We start from the raw sequence: 13572 nt of genomic DNA on the forward strand, positions 1-13572 counted from the left end.
CACCCACCATTGACAGATTTGCTTCTGTCATCTCTACTTCACCTGCCATCTATTCCATCAGCATGTGTGCACTTTATACTCTCTCACCTTGTTCCCCAGAATCCCACCATGATCAGCTCCAACACCAGCAGCACCAGGTACACCAGCAGCACCAACAACAACACCAGCCTTCTCCGCAATCACCTGATGCTGCACAGGACAGAGGGCGTCAGCACCAGAGCACATTGCTGCCCGGGAGGTGAAGTTTGATTAACACAGCTGAAAACGGGTTTATCACAAAAAAATAAGCATTTTAAAATCACAGTGACAATACACCACCTGTGAATAACCCGATTTGAAATGACTGAAAGTGACTTTTAAGAAATATACAGAACCATTTGCTAGTTATATTGGGCTAGTAAATGCAAAAAATTACATTCAAAAGCTTTCAAAAGGTGCCTAATAGTAGCCTTGCATCCAAAAGATCCAGCTTAATTTTTGGAGCCTCCTGAAAGGCCTGAAAACGAGCGCAATTAGCAGAAACTCCCAAATGGTGATTAATTCGATCTGAGGGCGTGGTCAGTTTTGTGGGTGGGGCCAGCTCCCAGCACGATGTTTTTTTAACGAGTGCAGAAGATCGCGGAAACTCACTTTGCACTGAATGTAGTTTGCGCTTAAAATTCCGTGATCATATTGTACCGGTTACGCTGATTTGGGACAAATTAAGGCAAAAAAACCAGGGCAATCAAAAGGAAACTCTGTGCCATGGTGTAATATTTCAACTAGTAAGCTTCCCAACAAAAATCGCACGATCTCTGTGGCGAGAAGTTCGGCATTGCCGACATGCAGTTGAAATCAAGCTAGTATAGTGGGAATCCCATAGTGCGAGCTGCTGCGCTCTTTGTTGGGAAGCTTACTTCAGGGACAGTGGCGAATGAATGCCTTTGCTTCTCCGCTGTACACCCTGGCTGCTACATGATATGCCAGGTTGGCACCACCCCACAATAACACGCTAAAGCATCCCTACAATGGCCATTCCTTTCACGCTCAGTGCCATTGCTGGTTATGTCTTACCATTCACTGCAACTCACTAAGCCACTTCCAAAGGTGCACACAAATCTGTCCAAGAAAGTAAAGTTTTGAAGATAAATATTTGAATTTTTGACACCACATTAACAGAAACCTCACATGAACATTGGCTAAAACACCCAAGTGTCTACCCATGTGTGTTATTAGTTGGTATGATTGGACTAGGATGAGGGTGAGTGTGAGGGGTGGCTAGTGAGATGGGGATGTAATAATGTAGATAGAGAGAGAGGGAGGGGTGGAGGTGCAAGGTAAGTTGGTGTGAGTAAGGATGTGCAGGGGTAGGGTAGGGAAGGCAGAGTGATGGGGATGTGATGAGTGGCACAGCAGGATGAGGTTGAGTGTGGCTTTGCAGTAACGTTTCGTGATCAACTGAGATAATTGAAAGGTTTGCGCCACTGCAGCCTGGTCCTCCCACCGACATCCCTGTTTATGTCCTCCTGTGCAATGTGCAACCAGGCTGTGTTGATCTTCCGCCCATTGGAAGGGAAGAGAACCTCCCTGCATGCTGTGACTCCCTCCAGAAGCATATGGAGGGAGTCATGGGAGAGCCTGGGTGCAGCCGTGCTCCTCTGTGCAGTGATTGTCAGTGTTTGCTGCACCTCAATGCTTTAGAGTACTGACCTCAAAAGTGTCAAAAACATTTTGCGCATGGTCACTTTAAGGAAACCAGCTGATGACGCATCATCAAGTGACATCATCAGACCCACTTCCTTTACGTCAAACACGCTGGGCGGGCTTAACAATCCTATCAGGGTAAAATCATTCTACCGAGCAGGCTGGATCCAGCAGCGGGGTCGCACCCAGCCACCGACCTCGGCCGCCCCGGACCTGCCTCGGTAGGCGAAATCATGGTCAAAGATTGGGACATACACATTGGGTTAAGGTCGAAGCTGAAATAGCATGAACAAACTTTAAAAAAATATATTTTCTTATTCATTTTAAAATCTAATCATTTTTAACTTAATGGAGAAATTTGTTATTTCACCAATATAAAATTCATTTTTCTGTAGCAGACTGGCATTTTATCAGTAGTTATTACTCAGATTGCCGTTAAAAACCCAGTTACACCTCATTTGAATGTGTCTAACTTTTTATGGGGTTTCTACCGCAATATTTGTTCGGAAAAGGGGACGTTTTCGTCAGATCAGTGATTTCACCGATTGTCGGCTCTGCTCAGGGGGGGCAGGGGGTGGTGGTGGGGGGGGGCAGCTCAACAGAGCAGCCAGTGTCGGAGCAGTGAATGACTGATCGCTACTTCAGGATTTACACGTTCGGCTGTGTGTGCGCTAAATCATTAAGTTGATTGAGACATATAAGATCCTGTGGGGTGGATGTGGAGAGGATATTTCCTCTTGTGGGAGAATCTAGAACTAGGGGGCCACTGTTTAAAAATAAGGGGTCGCCCATTTAAGACAGAGATGAGGAGATATTGTTTCTCACAGACGGTCGTGAGTCTTTGGAACTCTCTTCCTCAGAGGGCGGTGGAAGCAGAGTCTTTGAATATTTTTAAGGCAGAGGTAGATAGATTCTTGATAAGCAAGGTGGGGTGAAAGGTCATCGGGGGTAGGCGGGAATGTGGAGTAATCAGATCAGCCATGATCTTTATTGAATGGCGGAGCAGGCTCGAGGGACCGGGTGGCCTACTCCTGCTCCTAATTCGTGTGTTCGTATGTAAGTTACGGTCAGTTTCAAAGGCGAAATGACGCTGCTAGTTCACCGTCATCGGGATCGCAGGTTCGGGGTGAATATTTGTATTTATGTGAGTAATGAGGTAACATTTGTGAGACCATTGTTATTTTGTTACTGAATAAGATAAACGAACATTTGCAATTATAAAAGCAATGTATTGCCAGCGTTAGGATAGCCTTGGGGGAACTAACCGATTGGATGGTCTGTCCAGGGATCATTTAAAAAATGAGTAGGTTTGTTGAAGAGCTATGCTGCTATTCATTGGCCACATTATTTCCCAGTAAACTGCTGCAAATTATTAATCAACAAACCGTTGAATTACAAATCATTCCGTGTGGATGTCTCCAAGCATCAACAGCACAGAAATTGGACGAGCGATCAGCATTCGTTCCCAGAGATGCTATTAGTACAAAACTGAACTAAGCCCCCTCATAGTCTGTGGTAAACACAACTTAAAGGATGTAACTGATAGCCTGCAGTCACTTCAAACCAATAATCTCATTTTAGGATTCAAATGAGTCGTATTTCAAATAAACCCTTCCATCACCTTCGTGCTTTGCAATTAATCCTGAGTGTCCATTAGTTTCTATTACATGAAACAAATATGCTCTCCAAACATCACACACCCTCTTATTAGCGTGCTCGTGAGTTAGTTCCATAATTGTAAGTTTCTGATGACTTGTCTTCTGAAATTAGTTATTTGTTGAAATAAAGAAGGCTTCTAAATTATTTGCTTCCTTTTCACTTTCATTCCCTTTTCAAAAGAGAAAAGAAGTATTTTCAAACCACATACATATCTGAACGAAAGAAAAACTTGAATTATTAATTTGGCTGTGTTGTAGATTTCCCAAAGCACCTCTCTCTGGTGATCAGTTCCTCTGCCCTGCGCTGTGAGCATATTTAACAATGTTAATCTTATCCCTACAGAGCTAGCTGAGAGATTTATTGTTTTTTCCCCCTCCAGTACTAGGATCTAACATTATTGTGAATCCTTTTATGATGTTCGGATAATTCAAAATGTAATTTTCTACCAGGAAGCAGGCCATTGATCATAAGCAGTCAGGCAATTGGGGTTGAATATGCATTATTATTATTTGAATGCAAGGGCTGGTGACTGCTATTCTCTGCAGAGGAAATTCTAGTCTTTATGGGCAGTCCAAAAATAAATAAACTTCAGTTATGTGGATAGGCTGGAGAAGCTGGGGTTGTTCTCCTTAGAGCAGAGAAGGTTGAGAGGAGATTTGATAGAGGCGTTCAAAATCATGAGGGGTCTAGACAGAGTAGATCGAGAGAAACTGTTCCCGTTAAGTCTGTGTGTTCCAGTTATGGTTAATATGAATCACTGCACACAGACCACAAGAATAACTTTAACAGGTCTTTACTAGTCGAAGGTCAGGGCTGAACTAAAAGATACAAGACGCTATACAGGCTTATATACCCGAGTGGTCACTACCGGTATTACAGTACACAGGGCCTCTTAAAGGTACATACACTACAATTCCTCCCCTTTTAGATAATTAGTACATAACATTTTAAGTAATCATTAATTAACATGTTTACAAGAACAATAATCTACACATTTGCTGCAGTTAATCAATTATAAGTCAGTCTCTCTGGAGGCTTCCTGACTCGGTCCGGATAACGCCTCGGTGGTGTAGTAGTTTTCGGTGGTGTAGTAGGCTCTTTTGGCAAGGTCGATTCGGCTTGAATGCCAGTGTCGGGTTCATCTGGTTCCAGTATCACCGGATCGGAGGTAGATACTATGGGTATCTCTGCTTCATCATTAGGCGTATAGAGTTGTGGTGTAGGTTGTCCCTTTTCGGATGACTCTATGATCTGGTCAGCATGGCGCCTTATTATGCTTTCACCAATGTCCACGGTATACATCAGCGGTCCTAGTCGTGTGCAAATAGTTCCAGGCTGCCATTTCTCGGTACGGTAGTCCCGGGCCAAAACTTGTTGACCTATCTGGAAGGTTCTAGTTGGCCTTTCATTCATGCCTTGAAATTGCCGGTTCTCTACGTCCCTTCTGATGTTTGGCTTGATCAAATCCAGCCGGCATCTTAGTCTTCTATTGAAAAACATCATGGCAGGAGTTTGGTTCGTAACCACATGTGTTGCATTCCTGTACGCAAACAAGAAGTTATCTACCTTATGTTGTAGATTTATGTCTTCATTACCCATGGCCTTTATGGCCTTCTTGAAGGTCTGGACAAACCTTTCAGCTAATCCATTGGTGGCGGGATGGTATGGGGCGGACGTGTAGTGCTTAACCCCTGATGCGCTATCAATTACTCATAAAAGACTGAGAGTTAAGAGAGTAACTAAAGGCTTTTATTAACAAAAGAATGAAGGTCTGCCTCGAGTGGTCGACCGGTCCAGAATACAAAGGGGCTGGGGAGCAGTCACCTTTTTACTAGGACTTGTGGGAGGAGTCAGCCGAGGCATGTCCAGGCATGTACACAGTGGAATACAAACAGTGGTTTACCACAACCCCATTGTTTTTTAAGAACTTCCTGAATTCTTCCGACACAAATTGCGGTCCATTATCAGAACAGATCTGTTCCGGCAGCCCATTCCTGGCAAATATGGTCCTTAATACTGTGATGGTTTTTTCCGTGGTGGTGGAGGACATCTTTATTACCTCCGGCCACTTGGAGTGTGCATCCACCGCGATTAAGAACATTGAGTCCATAAATGGACCAGCAAAGTCGATATGTACCCTTTGCCATGGAGATGAGGGCCACTCCCATGGATGTAGAGGGGCTTGTGGTGGGGCGTTTTGGACCTTCTGGCATCCTAGACAGCTCTTGGTCATTTCTTCGATGTCTCCATCGATACCTGGCCACCACACAAACGTTCTGGCTAGGTCCTTCATTTTCACTCCACCCAGATGCCCCTCGTGAAGCTCCTTTAGCACTTTATACTGGAGTTTGGGTGGAATCACCACTCTGGATCCACACATCAAGGTTCCTCGGCACACTGACAGCTGTTCTCTTCTTTGCGAGAATGCTGGCAACAGTGGTTCGCCATGTGCTGGCCATCCCTTCACCGTTAAATCGTAGACTCGTGAGAGAGTCGGGTCATTTCTTGTTTCCTTTTCAATGGTAGAATTTGTTACTGGTAGACATTCCACTATGGTTGAGTGGAACATCTCCACTGGGTCCACTGTAGGCGCCTCTTCTACCGTTGGCAACGGTAGGCGCGATAAACCGTCAGCATTCCCATGCTGTTTTGATCCTTTGTATTCTATGCCATATTGGTGTGCCCCTAGGAAAAGGGACCACCTCTGTAGCCTTTGCGCTGTCATAATGGGAACGCCCTTTTTAGGGTTGAATATGGATACCAACGGCTGGTGGTCTGTCAGCAGTGTAAACTTCTGGCCCTGCAGGTAATGATTAAACTTCTTTACTCCCCACACAAGGCTGAGAGCCTCCCTATCTATCTGAGCATAGTTGCGCTCAGCGGAGGTCAATGATCTGGATGCAAATGCGACTGGCCTTTCCAAGCCATTTGGCAACTTGTGTGAGAGTACTGCTCCAATACCATAAGGAGAAGCATCACAAGCTAAACGAATAGGTAGTGTTGGGTTGAAGTGAGCCAACACTTCCTCTGAGGTGATCAATGCCTTGCTTTTGCGAAAGGCCTTCTTACAGTCCTCGCTCCACTTCCATGGTACTTCTTTCTGCAAAAGAGCATTCAGCGGGTGCAGCACCGTGGATAGATTTGGCAGAAACTTATGGTAATAGTTAATCAACCCTAGGAACGACCTCAACTGGGATACATTTTCAGGAGCGGGAGCCTTCACAACAGCTTCGATCTTGTCAGATGACTTGTGCAGCCCCTCCTGGTCAATGACATGACCACAGTACGAGATCCGTTTCTGAAAGAACTCACATTTCTGGCGATTAACTCGAAGTCCATATTCCTTCAATCTGGTGAGCACCAGTTTCAAATTTGCAAGGTGTTCCTCATCGTCATCTCCTGTAATCAGGATATCGTCCAAGTAACATTGAGTGCTTGGAATTCCCTGTAATACCTGCTCCATGGCCCTCTGCCAAATTGCTGGAGCCGAAGCCACTCCAAAAACCAGTCTATTATATCGATACAAGCCTCTGTGCGTGTTGATTGTGAGATACTGGCGCGACTCTTCCTCAACTTCCATCTGTAAGTACGCTTGCGCCAGGTCTATCTTGGTGAAGTGTTTCCCGCCAGACAATGAAGCAAAGATATCCTCAATCCGCGGAAGCGGATATTGCACCGTGTGAAGCACCGGATTAACTGTGATCTTGAAGTCTCCACAGATGCGGACCTTCCCCAGTTCCCCTGGCTTGTTACTCGATGAACGCTTCATGACGGGAACAATGGGCATGGCCCACTCACTCCAGTCCACCTTAGACAGTACTCCTGAACGTTCTAGCCCTTCCAGCTCAGCTTCCACAGCAGGTCGTATCGCATAAGGTACCGGTCTGGCTTTGAAAAATTTTGGGTTTGCATGTTCTGCAATCTTGATATTTGCCTTAATTCCTCTGTGTTCCCAGTCCCTGTTGGAACACCTCTTTAGCCTCATCCAATATTCTGGACAATCGTTCAGGTTTGACATCTTTTTTTCCGGAATCTACCGTTATTGCTTTTAGGGAGTGCCAGTCCATATTTATTTTCCTGATCCACTCCCGTCCCAGAAGTGGTGGACCTCCCTCAGGTAGTACATATAAGTCCATTCCTTGGTGTTCTTTGCCCTTGTGTATCACCTTGACTTTTATCTTTCCGATGGGGTATACTCTTTGCCCCGTGTATGTCTGCAATACTATCTCCGTATCCCGTAGGGGAATATGTGTGAATAACCTTTTGTAATCTTGCTTATTCATGACTGTCAACGCCGATCCGGTGTCCAATTCCATCTTCACTTGGACTCCTGCTATCTGCAGTGTGACCCAGATAGTTTGTAGGTCAGCTTTCTTACTCACATTGTGAATTCTCAGACTACCCAGTTCCTTGCTGTTGGAGTCTGAATCCGAATTCTGTTCATCCGAACTCTTCTCAGCCACCTTATGTACCTTTCTGTACTTTTCCTGCAGTGACTTTTTGTTGCTGGCCTTCTTTCCTGACCGGCATACTTTAGCTATGTGACCAAGCTTACCACATTTTCTACATTCCTGGTTTTTAAACCAGCATTGGTTCTGATCGTGTGTTGTCTTTCCACAACGATAACATTTCGCTGTACCCAAAGCCATTTGATCTACGCTGAGTACCGCTGCCTTCAGCTGCATTTCCGCAGTGCCTCTCGCTGCGGCTTCGTGCGATGCTGCAATAGTGACAGCCTTATCAAGTGTAAGATCATTCTCTTCAAGCAGCCGCTTTTGTGTTCCTTCTTTCGACAATCCACACACGAATTTGTCTCTCAGTGCCTCTGTCAGTCTTTCCCCAAACTGACAGTATTTCGCTAGCTTACGCAGTTCAATTAAATACTCCGCGTTGCTTTCCTCTTTCAGTTGCGTTCTCGCATAAAATTTAAATCGTTCCGCTAACATCAGCGGTGTGGGGTTCAAATGATTTCTCAGGACAGCAACAATATTAGCGAAAGGCTGATCCGCCGGTTTAGCTGGTGATAGAAGATGCTTCAATAGCCCGTATGTCTTCGCACCCATTGAGTTTAGTAAGGTTAGTGCTTTATCTTCATCGGATATTTTATTTGCCTTACAATAAATCTCTATGCGTTCTACATATGTGGCCCAATCTTCAACATCGGGATCGAAATCGTTGATGTTACCACGCTTAGGCATCCTCGCAATCTTCTTGAGAAACAAAAATAAATTTTTCTTTAATTTTTTTTTTAAATGGCAGTTTCCCGTGCTTGTCTTCTTCCCCCGCCTACGAAAATGGCGGCTTCCCGCGTTTGCCTTTCTCCCCCGCTGGCTGTAATGGCGATTGCCGTATTGTTGCGTTCATCCTCCCCAGCGGTTCTCAAATCGTGCCTCCCAGCCCCTCTTGCAGTCTGGTCCTTTCCCCCGGCTGCGGCTGAGTTCTCCGCGGTTTTTTTATTTTTTTATTTTCTCCCGCGCCTTACGCTGTCCCGGTCGCTGTGCCTCGCGGCCTCGGTAGCTGCCCGGCCTTTTTCACCGGTCGCGGTCGAGCTCTCTCTCGACGCTGTTGCGTCTCCCAGCCCGCTTGCAGCCCGGTCTTTTACACCGGCTTCGTTTGCATTCACCGAGGCTCCCGTGCCTTACGCTGCCCCAGTCTCAGCGCCTCTGGCCCCGACTTCTGTCCGGCTCTTTTCCCCGGCTGTGGTCGAGTTCTCCGCCCTTATATCCTCCGTTTTTCCCTCCCCTACTTCACAGCCAACGTGGCCGACTTGCTGCTCGTCGCTGATCGGCTTACCCACCACCGTGATAGAAGGGATGATCACTGCCTGTTGCTGATGGAAGGCTTTGTGTCAGGATTCTTCCTTGCTCTTCAGACCCGAGTCTTTTCTCAGCAGGATGGTGAGGGCGGATGCCTCTTCTCGACGCCCGTTAAACTGCCTTGGATATGTCTCTGCCGCAGGGTAAGATCGTACTCGTCGCCACTGTTAAGTCTGTGTGTTCCAGTTATGGTTAATATGAATCACTGCACACAGACCACAAGAATAACTTTAACAGGTCTTTACTAGTCGAAGGTCAGGGCTGAACTAAAAGATACAAGACGCTATACAGGCTTATATACCCGAGTGGTCACTACCGGTATTACAGTACACAGGGGCTCTTAAAGGTACATACACTACAATTCCCATTGGCGGAAGGGTCGAGAACCAGAGGACACAGATTTAAGGTGATTGGCAGAAGGACCAAAGGCGACATGAGGAAAAATCTTTTTTACGCAGCGAGCGGTTAGGATCTGGAATGCACTGCCTGAAAGTGTGGTGGAGGCAGATTCAATCACTGCTTTCAAAAGGGATTTGAATAAGTACCTGAAGGAAAAAAATAATTTGCAGGGCTACGGGGAAAGGGCGGGGGAGTGGGACTAGCTGAAGTGCTCTTGCAGAGAGCTGGCACGGGCTGAATGGCCTCCTTCTGTGTTGTAACCATTCTATGCTTCTATGATAAATCTGTACGGATCGGCTAACTATTGATTTAACAGCAGTCGAGCAGCATGTTATTCCAAACACCTGCCAGTGCAGATACAGCATTCAATTATGTAAATAGTGAGCAAGGGATACAGGACATCTGTTTAAAACAATAAAACATACTTTATACTTGCTGTTCATTGTGCAATCTTCATCATGTGCTCCTAGCTAACATCTTTGACATTTTTGCCTGTCAATCATCTGGCTGACTGCTTCAAAAAAGTACATTGCATGATTACAGAATAAATCATAAATGAGCACTCAGATTGAATAAAACTTAGAATGCTAACACTCCAAAATGCCAATCTTGCAAATAGAACTTCAAAGTGTATTGAGACCACTGTCTGGCATTATAAGCATATGCATTGCCCCAACACTAAATAAGTTATTAGCTGACCTAAATTGCATATACTAAAGTTTCTACAGTTAATGATACATCTTGGGGTCAAGGTTAATAAATTCCATGCTGTCTCAGCCATGCAAACATTTGGCAGGTAGTAATTAAAATCTCTGCCTAAAACCATCAGCCAACAACCATTGCCATCAATTCCAGCTGTGTCACCAGACACTGTCACAGGCCGAACTGGACGGTTCGCAATGTTGGCATCCTGTTTCACCCTTTGCTCAGCTTCCAACCCCGTATCCTCTCCAACACAGAGACCATCTGCTTCCAGCTCCATAACATCGCCCGTCTCCCCGGCCCCGACCCACCTCAGCCCATCTGCTGCTGAAGTTCTCATCCATTCTTATGGTTTCCAGGCTGGATTGTCATTCTCCACACTCAGTAATCCTCAGCTTGTTTAAAGCCCCGCTGCCTGTATCCTAGCTCGCTCCCAAGTCCCATTCAGCAATGAGCCCTGTGCTCGCTGACCCGCATTGGCTCTCGGGGCCCCCCACCATCTCCAGTTTAAAATTCTCATCCTTGTGTTCAAATCCTTTCTTGGCCTCACTCCTCCCTATTTCTGACTCATCTAAGCCGACAACCTTCTGGCAAATCAGCCTTGCTCCAACTCTGGTCTCTTATGTATAGGTCACTCCCTTCACCCCACCATCGGTGGCCATACCTTCAGCTGTCGAGGCCCTAAGGTCTGGATTTCCCTCCGTAAACATCTTCCCCTCTCCACATTCCTCGTGTCCTTTAAGGTCCTCCTTTAAAACATAGCTCTTTGACCAAGCTTTTCGTCACTGATCTTAATGGGCCAGAAATTCAGGTCCCCACGGGTGAGTACGTGCTTGGTACTCACCCATAGGCCCAACGGAAGTGCCGGTTTCGTGCATGCACTGCGCATGTGCGGGAAACCGGAACTTCCGTTCCCTTAAAGGAAGGGGTTCACAGGTCGAACGCGTGCGCCGGAGAGGCAGCGCGTGCGCCTGGAACTTCCGGTTTTTTTGCAGGTTTCTCCGGGAGGGCAAGTCTCCAGGAGCTACACTTTTTAAAAAAAAAGTCGCAAGGTCTGCTTTTAACAAGGTAAGTGGTGAATTAAGTTAAATTAAAACATTTTTTCCACAGGTTTATTATTTTTAAATACTTTAAAGAAAGGTAAGTTTATTTTTAGCCCCGTTAGAAACTGTAATTATTTTTTTCAAAAATTTAAATTATTGTTTAAAATAGTTATTTTATGTAATTTATAGTTATTTTAAAAAGTGATGTTTTTTATAAATTTATTTGAAGTTTTACGGCTGTTTTGGGGCTGAATTGTATTCATAGATTGGACTTGGCTAAGTGTCAATTTTACCTCAGGTGTGTTATAGTCATTTGGATGTTAATCAGTAAACAAAAGGGAAATCATTCTCGGGCATCTCATGCCATTGTGATAGAATGGTTCCCGGTGACAATTAAGGTGCCAGCATCAAAAACTGTTTACTCATGCAAGTTTCTGCAGCCTTGATACAATGGAGAGACCCCGACAAGGTCAGTTAGTTGAAATGGCTAGTCCTGGACAAGAATAGGCTGTGGCTCAGTGGGTAGCACTCTTTCCTCTAAGTCTAAAGATTGTGAGTTCAAGTTCCACCCCAGAGACTTGAGCACAAAAATCTAGGCTGACACTCCAGTGCAGTGCTGAGGGAGTGCCGCACTGTCAGAGGTGCCATCTTTTGGATGAGATGTTAAACCGAGGCCCGTCTGCTCTCCCAGGTGGACATAAAAGATCCCAGGGCAGGGGAGTAATCCCAGGTGTCCTGACCAATATTTGTCCCTCAACCACCATCACTAAAACAAATTATCTGGTCATTATCACATTGCTGTTTGTGGGAGCTTGCTATGCACAAATTGGCTGCCATGTTTCCTACATTACAACAGTGACCACACTTCAAAATTACTTCATTGGCTGTGAAGCACTTTGGGATGCCCTGAGGTTGTGGAAGGTACTATATAAATGCAAGTCTTTCTTTCTTAGCAGCAAGGATTCTTTTTGTTCAATGTTGTTAAGCAGCTATTTTAGCTTAAGTAAACAAGGAGAGATATGTTGGGGGAGAAATTGGTCTTTGGCAGTAGCACAAAATGGGTGATAATGAGGCGACAGCTTGTTTTACCCCCCATACTGATTACAATGAGAAAGAAAATCAGGTGGAGTATAAAAAGGCGGCTGGTTCACCATCACCTGTTCTGCACTATTGCTGAAGACCACTTTCACTCCCATTACTTCCCCACATTTGGTCCAATTTGGAGCCCTCAGCAACTGACAGCTCAGCGGGCTAAGACCAGGATTATAAAGACTTAAGGGACAAAGAACTGTCTCTCTTTGTCTCAGAGTCACAGAATGGATGAGTGGAAACTCAGGCAAGTACTTCTAATGATTATGCGACCATTTGTTTTAATGGTCAGAAAATGGGCAGTGTAAACCCAAATTTTATAGCCTCCTTTGTAATATCAGCAAAGCCTGCTCTGTGTGGCTCTGTTGGTAACACTCTCGCCCGTGAGTCAGAAAGTTGTGGGTTCGTATTCCCACTCCATGAGACTTGAGCACAAAAATCTAGGCTGACATTCCAGTGCAGTGCTGAGGGAGTGCTGCACTGTCGGGGGTGCCGTCTTTCGGGTGTGACCTTAAATCGAGGCCCCGTCTGCTCTGTCAGGTGGATGTAAAAGATCCCATGGTACTACTTTGAAGAAAAGCGGAGGAGTTATCCCCAGTGTCCTGGCCAATATTTATCCCTCAATCAACATCTAAAACAGATTATCTGGTCATTGCTGTTTGTGGGAGCTTGCTGTGTGCAAATTGGCTGCTGCGTCCCTTACATTACAACAGTGACTACACTTCAAAAAGTACTTCATTGGTTGTAAAGCACTTTGGGACGTCCGCTGGTCGTGAAAGGTGCTATATAAATGCGCGTCTTTCTTTTATATAGCGCGGGTGGTGTTGAGGTTCAGTAACAGTGAAAAGATTACCCCTGTTACTTTGATCCACCACTGATAATTGGTTCAAATGATGCTTCAAGTACACTAGGCTGACATTTCAATGTAGTATTGAAGTGGCTCTATTATAGAAGGTGCTCTGTTTCAGATGAGATACTAAACTAAAGCTCTGTCTGCCTTTTCTGGTGTTTCAGGTGGATGTAAAAGATTGCATGGTCTCTTTCAAATAAAAACAGGAACACCTCCCAGTGTCCTGGCCAACACTACCAAAAAACAGATCACTGCTGTTTGTGGGATCTTGCGGTATGCAAAACTGCTGTCACATTTGACCACATAACAACAGTGACTACATTTCACAAAT

General features: G+C 45.3%; 1 protein-coding gene across 4 annotated transcripts in view; it reads right to left on the minus strand.

The window, feature by feature from the left end:
• Positions 1-13572, minus strand: part of LOC147117868 (cadherin-18-like) — a 1002068-nt gene that overhangs the window by 10534 nt on the left and 977962 nt on the right. The window lies entirely within an intron of this gene.

The sequence above is a fragment of the Somniosus microcephalus genome, chromosome 5 (genome assembly GCF_052327205.1).
Source record: "Somniosus microcephalus isolate GS21.2 chromosome 5, FLI_Smic_1.0, whole genome shotgun sequence".
In the NCBI taxonomy this organism is placed as follows: Eukaryota; Metazoa; Chordata; class Chondrichthyes; order Squaliformes; family Somniosidae; genus Somniosus; species Somniosus microcephalus.